The 7,807-nt window shown below is 40.7% G+C and overlaps 2 non-coding genes across 2 annotated transcripts; both read right to left on the reverse strand.

The window, feature by feature from the left end:
- Positions 1 to 4,692: 4,692 nt before the first annotated feature.
- On the reverse strand, positions 4,693 to 4,806 carry LOC140287388 (U5 spliceosomal RNA). The gene has a single exon (XR_011911569.1). It is a non-coding gene; the product is annotated as a U5 spliceosomal RNA (small nuclear RNA).
- Positions 4,807 to 5,217: 411 nt separating this feature from the next.
- LOC140287375 (U2 spliceosomal RNA) lies at positions 5,218 to 5,400 on the reverse strand. Its single transcript, XR_011911557.1, has one exon. It is a non-coding gene; the product is annotated as a U2 spliceosomal RNA (small nuclear RNA).
- Between the last annotated feature and the right edge of the window lie 2,407 nt (positions 5,401 to 7,807).

Here is a 7,807-nt window from a genome sequence, read left to right on the forward strand (position 1 = left end):
CCTTAGCCAATAGGTTACAATATATATCAAAATGGTTTAAACCTTGTTGTTGTCACAGTTCCCAGAGACGTTGTAATCGTTGAGGATTCTATATTCACCCCCTCATTAGAGGCACGTGTTGCAGATTGATGACACTGAATCTTCTTCTCTGTTCATTGCTGGCATCATTCCCAGCATCGTAAGTGTTCGTGGCATTGTTAGCCTCTTCTTTTGGATCTTGATATCGAGCATCCTTTTGTATTTCTGGTTTGTCAGTCCTCTCTCTTCATTCACCGGAGTCTTCGACTCTTTGTCCTTGAGTTTGGTGATTTTTTCTTCTTTTGATGCCTTGACACAGTGTGACAGGTGATACCACGTGGGAGATCCTTTAACTTGGACTGCTGTCCCTGTGCTGCGAAATGGCTGTGGTGCTCAAATGGTCTCTCCTAACACAGTTATTTATACATCACCTTCCACCATGAAGCGTTGTCCCTTTTTGTTTCTCTCTTTGTTCTTAAAATGCTGTTATGCATGTCTAAACCAATCCATTAAATTAGATCATTTTGGCAGTAAAGCGATCTACAATGTGCTTGGTCGCAAAGCTGCTCATCTGTGGTAAACAGCTCTTCAGAAAGGCATTCTTCAATTGATTTCACTCATTTTATGTAATAATTTTGTGATTTCCTACAAAACTACACTTCTTCTCCCATCTGTCTGAGTATTTAATATTGTCTGGGTCCCGTTAAAACATGTATTTTTCCCATCTAATTCCTTGTTTGCTTTAAAACAAGTATTCCCCATTTTCTATCCCTTCAGTAACCAACCGGTTTGTATGGAGTACACTGGAGCAACTTGACTGATCAGTAAAACACTGCTTTTGTTGTCACCGCAAGGCTTCCCCCGTCGGTTGTTTCACTGAGACACTACTGAGTAACTACAACTCAACACAGTTTATACACATAACATTCATATACATACTAACAATCAAACAAACAATTATTTATCGCAATTTTCTCATCTCTGTTTGAACGTACACCAAGGTAAATATTCCTTTAGTCTTGTCATACCGACTATGGACCCATTCATTGTTTAACTTCACTGTTTTGCAAATCCTAATTGAATATTACACATTGACATTGAACTTTACTGGATAAGCAGGTCTTCATTGCATTCAGCAGCCTATATGTGAGCATCTATGTGTAAGCTGTTCTTCTTTGCATTTATCAGCAGCAAGCAATTCTTCATTGCACATTCATATGAAAATAGTACAACAATTCCAATGCGTTAGCGAAACCTTCTATATCAGGAGTGTCCATCATGATGCTGGGAATAGAACCTCTTTCCCAGAATAGTTCATTACTCAACTCATCATAACTCCGCAATGAGCACATTTCAAAGTATCATTCCTCTACATGTATTCAAAAATCTATGTGTAAATGTTTAATATTTCTTATATTTGTTGATGTCATTCTGTGTGCATGTGGCCTAAACCCAATCTCTGTGTGGCAATTTTAATTTAAACAAGTTGAACTCTGCCTCTGATCATTTAAAAAAGGTGTGTACCAATATCAACCTTTCTCAGGTAATTACTGATCCTACAAAACCATCTTAAGAGATCCTTCAAGGTTGTCCCTGATGGGCTCAATCTTAACAAATCAAAGGTAGAAAATCCACAGTATCTGAACTTGGTGTTAGTTATCATTGCTCAATAGCCTGTATCAGAATTGCAAAAATGAAAACATTAGGTCCACGCTTGGTATCCAGATCCTGAAACATCTCCATGAGCAGGCTTTTTTTTTAACTGATCTGTTGAACAGTTATACTCATGACACTGTTAAAATCCCAGATGAAGATCTAGCACTTGACCATTTTTGTAAATCTTCTAATTCCATAGTTGATTAACACGCCCCTTTTAAAAAGTATGTAACTTAGAACAGGTCTAGTCCCTGGCTTTCGTCAGAACTGTCTTCTTTACTTAAAAAATAAATAAACCTTGGATGCTAGCTGGGCATATGAGGGACCCGGGTCATTGCCTTGCTTTTAGGAAGCTTAGAAATAAAGGTACAGCAGAAATAAGAAAGGCCAAGTCTGATCATTATCTAAATTTGATTCCCAGAGCTTACTCAGATATCAGAAAAGTCTGTCCTACTGCTCCTGTTTTTAATTAGACTTCTATGCCTTCGCAGTCGCAGCTTTGTCACTCCTTTTAAGCTTATTGTATTTTCTAAATGTTGTTTTAATCGTGTCTTCAAAAGTTTTTTGTTTTTTCTGTCTCAGCTATTGTATATGAGATTATTTTCTCCATTTATCTCCAAGTTTAAATAAATGTTATTACTAGTGTGGCACTTTCTATGTCAAGGGGACAGTGGTGGTACTCTGTATGGTTATTTTAGTCACACCCTATGTTCTCATGTTAGCCGTTGTTTTCTTCACTGAGGTTGAGATGAACCACCTCCTGTTGAGAGAATTCCCCTTTGTAGTCAGACTTTTGCCTCAGAAAACAGTGGTGGGTAAATAATCTTTCCCTACTTCTGAAGGTCGTGGTACAATGTGATAAGTGAATCCAAGAAGTCCTTCAGCTGCTGTGGGTGATGTAAGTAGTACCTGAAATGGACCTTCCCCCCATTGGGCTGGACCAGTTCTTTTTCTTTATCACTTTGATGATGATCCAGTCCCTGGGTTTTACTGTCTTCAGAGATTCCTTCACCGGTTCACCTGGAACAGACTAAACAGAAGAGATCTCTTTACTTGTTAATATTTGTATACTGCTAAGGTTTCTTCTCTTTTTCTTTTTTTCTTCATCATGTCAGTTGATGACTGTGTTTTGACTGTGGGAGTACAAATGGTCTTCCATACCTTTTCTCAAATTGAGTTCATCTTGTGCTAGTTGGAGGATGCATTTTTAGGATGGTAAACAGTAAACCCAATATTTCCCATTTCTTCCATGATTTTTTTCAGTCTTGACTTAATTATTCCATTGTGTCTCTCCAAGAAACCTGCTGATTGTGGATGATATGCACAGCCGAACACCTCTTCTCCCGCTTTTGATGATGAATGGTCCGGCATTCTTACCTTTTCTAACACATTTTTCAGCAATTATTGTCGGTCATTCACCTCCTTTCCCATCAGCTTTTTGCAAATTATGATCTGACATTCACACCTACTTGCAGTCGAACACCTTTGCTCCCGCTTTTGATTATGTTTGGTTGGATATTCGAACCTTTTCTTAACTGCGTTTTACAAACTTTGGTTGGACGTTCACACCTTCTTTCAGCCGAACACCTCCGCTTCCACTTTTGATGGTGTATATTCGGGCATTCAAACCTTTTCATACCCGCTTTTTACAAACCATGGTTGGACTTTCACACCTTCTTTTAGCCGAAAAACTCCGCTCCCGCTATTGATTGTGTTCAGTCGGATATTTTAACCTTTTCTTACCCGCTTTTTACCAACTACGGTCAGACATTCACACCTTCTTACAGCGGAACACCTCCGCTCCCTCTTTTGATACTGTATGTTCGGGCATTCGAACCTTTTCTTACCCGCTTTTTACAAACTATAGTCGGGCATTCAAACCTTCTTGTAGCCGAACACATCCACTCCTGCTTTTGATGATGTATGGTTGGACATTCGCACCTTTTCTCACCCGCTTTTTCTCATAGACTATTCTACCATCAACAACTTGGAAACCATAATCGACTCTCTAGATGCAGAAAAAGCATTTGATGGAGTGAACTGGAAATTTTTATTCGCAACATTAAACAAATTCGGGTTTGTGTCACACTTCATCAACTGGATAAGGATATTATATAGCTCGCCAAATGCAAGTATCAGGACAAATGATCAAACTTCTCCAAGCTTCAGTCTGCAGAGAGGTACAAGACAGGGTTACCAACTTTCTCCCTCACTTTTTGCTATTTTCATCAAACCTTTAGCTGCTGCTATAAGACAAGATAGAAATATTAAAGGCATCCAACCCCAAAATATTGAGCATAAAATAAGTCTTTATGCTGATGATGTATTACTTTTCCTTGAGAACTCACAGACGTCTCTCACTCACACGATCAGACTCATAAATAAATTCTCTGCACTTTGTGACTACTCTATCAACTGGTCTAAGACCACAGTTCTGCCCATTAACTGTAGGGTCCAGAATATACCTGCGATCACTTTACAGTCAGGAAATATTAGATATTTAGGCATAAACATTTCCTCCAGGCTCTCAAAGCTAACAAAGCTAAATTATGTGCAATTATTAAAGAGAGTAGAGGATGAGCTCTCTCGTTGGAAGTCCTTACCTATATCACTTATGGGGAGAGTTACAACCATTAAAATGATGATACTACCAAAAGTTAACTATTTGTTCTCAATGATCCCCATAAAACCATCTGCTACTTGGTTTAAGTCACTAGATTCATGCATCTCCAAATTTCTGTGGAAAAACAAAACCACCACGTATTAGTTTAAAAACCCTACTGAAGACCAAGGACAGTGGTGGATTAGATTTACCTCATTTTCAGCACTATTCCTTAGCCAATAGGTTACAATATATATCAAAATTACACTACCGCAGGCTCCAGCGAGCACCATTCAAGTAACAACTTTGCACTCCAGCTTCGAACATCGGCACAGTCGCAACAAGTAAGGCGACTCTACTCAGAGAAGTAACTCTGCACATTAACAAGATTTCTTTTGCACAGACAGAAAGGGCTTCACCCGCAAAGGTAAAGCCTGCCAAAAATAGAAACAACTCATTAGTGCTGCTCTCCACGGAAGTGTTTAGTAAAAGGTGAAAGACTTTTACGTTATGAAGAGAAACCAGAGTACGATTATCCATCACTGCGGGAGCAGGTCATCAGGCTAGTTGGCATAGCCACCTTCCCCATGGTGAGCTTTGCTTGGTTGAGACGCTTGCTCCCCCCCCTTTCTCCTCGGCTGACCAAGTAGGAACAATCGGGCCCTATTCGATGGCTGCCTTGTCTTTTACTCTGTGCAAAAGACAAGGCAGCCACAAACACCACAGGAACACCTGATTGAGGCTTTTTTCTGACCGCTAATTCGGTGTCGCGTTTCTTTCAAGCAATTCTCCCGGTTAGCCCGCACTCGGCTCGCTCCCAGAGCCGTGTTAAAGTCTACTTCGCATTCACTCTCTTTTCTCAGCAGATCAAAAGAAAGTTTCATCTAGGGCTCCCTGAAACTTCCATCCAACACCGCTGTTTGCTTTTTCACAAGAGCAGAGAAGAGCGCACCGTTCCCAGCGGCACTGCAGTACCGGGTCGATGCTAAGAGTGAATGGAGCAAGCTCCTTTTTCAACTTCTATTCCTAAAAATGCATTTAATATGTAGTCCTCGTATAGAGGACATATCAGATATTAAACTGAGTCTTTATGGTGTTATTTCACCCATTAACACTTAAGGTACCTCATACAGTGGCTGTGATATGGTTACTTAACAAAATATCTTTACCAGACATCTCTCCTACATAACTGTTCTTCTTTCACAGCCACACCTTGTTGTCGAGAGATGTGCTACACTTAATCCATCCACACTGCTACCTACCCCACAGATGGAAAGCCTCACGATTGCATGTCAGAAATACCCATCAGTGTTTTACCCAGGCCAGACTTAACTGATACAACGTTGTACTTTGTAGAATGAGAAAGAACTTCTTCAGCAATAAGCATCTCTCGACATATGACGAAATACAGATTTTGCTATAAAATTAATTCCTTCTATCAGCCTGACTTAAAACTGTTTGTCCTCCTTATTTATCCACTTCAAATCGAGTTTCAACAATTAAAAAAATTTTGTAGTTTGAGAAAGAACAACTTAATCTTCAGCAATCAGTATAAAAAGAGGGTAAGAAAAGGTGCAAATGCCAACCATACATCACTAAAAGGTGGAGCAGAAGTATTCGGCTGCAAGTAGGTGTGAATGTCCGACCATAATTTGTAAAAAGCGGGTAAGAAAAGGTTCGAATGCCCGACTATATATTAACAAAAGCGGCAGAAGAGGTCTTCGGATGAGAGTGGGTGAGAATTTCCAACCATAATCTATAAAATGCGGTTAAAAAAAAGGTGTGAATGCCCCATAGAACACTAAAAGGTGGAGTGGAAGTGTTCGGCTGCAAGAAGGTGTGAATGTCCGACTATATTTGGTGAAAAGCAGGTGAAGCAAGGTCTGAATGCCCAACCTTACATCATCAAAAGCGAGATCAGAGGTGTTTTGCTGCAAGAAGGCCATAGTTTGCAAAAAGCGAGTAAGGTGCGAATGACCGACTAAATATTAACAAAAGTGGGGGCGGAGGTCTTCGGATGCAAGTGGGTGTGAATATCCTACCATACAAGTATGGTGGAGATGGAAGCTGTGAATGGCCGACCATAGTAAAAATCGAGTGAGAAAAGGTGCGAATGTCAAACCATACATGATCAAAACAGGGAGCGGAGGTCTTTGGCTGCGACAAGGTGTGAATGTCCACCCATAATTAATGAAAAGCGGGCAACAAGTAGGTTCGAATGCCCAACCATACATCATCAAAAGCAGGAGTGGATGTGTTCGGCTACAAGAAGGTTTGAACATCCAACCAAAGTTTTTAAAAAGCAGTTAAGAAAAGGTTAGGATATCCAAGCAAACATAATCAAAAGCGGGAGCAGAGCTGTTCGACTGCAAGTAGGTGTGAATGTAAGATCATAATTTGCAAAAAGCTGATGAGAAAGGGTGAGAATGCCCGACTATACACAATCAAATGCGGGAGCGGAGTTGTTCGGCTGTGAGTAGGTGTGAATCTCCGACCATAATTGTTGAAAAATGTGTTAGAAAAGGTAAGAATGCCGGTCCATACATCATCAACAGCGAGAGAGGTGGTGTTCGGCTGCAAGTAGGTGTGAAAGTCCAGCCATAATTACTCACAAACTTGTAAGAAAAGGTAGTATTGCCAGACCATACATGATCAAAACAGGGAAGCGGAGGTGGTTCAGCTGCAAGAAGGTGTGATTGCCGACTAAAGTTCAAATATATTGACAAAAGCGGGAGGAGAGGTCTTCGGATGAGAGTGGTTGAGAATTTCCAACCATAATCTATGAAATGCAGTGAAAAAAAAGGTGTGATAAAACACTAAAAGGTGGAGCGGAAGTGTTCGGCTGCAAGAAGGTGTGAATGTCCGACTATATTTGGTGAAAAGCAGGTGAAGCAAGGTCTGAATGCCCAACCTTACATCATCAAAAGTGAGATCAGAGGTGTTTGGCTGCAAGAAGGCCATAGTTTGCCATAAGCGGGTAAGGTGCGAATGACCGACTAAATATAAACAAAAGTTGGGGCGGAGGACTTCGGATGCAAGTGGGTGTGAATATCTCACCATACAAGTATGGTGGAGAGGAAGCTGTGAATGGCCGACCATAGTTTGCGAAAAGCGGGTGAGAAAAGGTGCAAATGTCCAACCATACATGATCAAAACAGGTAGCGGAGGTGTTTGGTTGCGACAAGGTGTGAATGTCCACCCATAATTAATGAAAAGCGGGCAACAAGTAGGTTCGAATGCCCAACCATACATCATCAAAAGCAGGAGTGGATCTGTTCGGCTACAAGAAGGTTGTTTGAATGTCCGAGCATAGTTTGTAAAAAACGGGTAAGAAAAGGTTCGAATGCCCGAACTTACACCATCAAAAGAGGGAGCGGAGGTGTTCCGCTGTAAGACGGTGTGAATGTCCGACCATAGTTGGTAAAAAGCGGGTAAGAAAAGGTTAAAATACCCGACTGTACACAATCAATAGAAGGGGGGGAATTGTTCGGCTACAAGAAGATGTGAAAGTCCGACCATGGTTTGTAAAAA

Source organism: Leuresthes tenuis, unplaced genomic scaffold, assembly GCF_036924035.1.
Source record: "Leuresthes tenuis unplaced genomic scaffold, fLeuTen1.0.hap1 SCAF_129, whole genome shotgun sequence".
Taxonomy (NCBI): domain Eukaryota; kingdom Metazoa; phylum Chordata; class Actinopteri; order Atheriniformes; family Atherinopsidae; genus Leuresthes; species Leuresthes tenuis.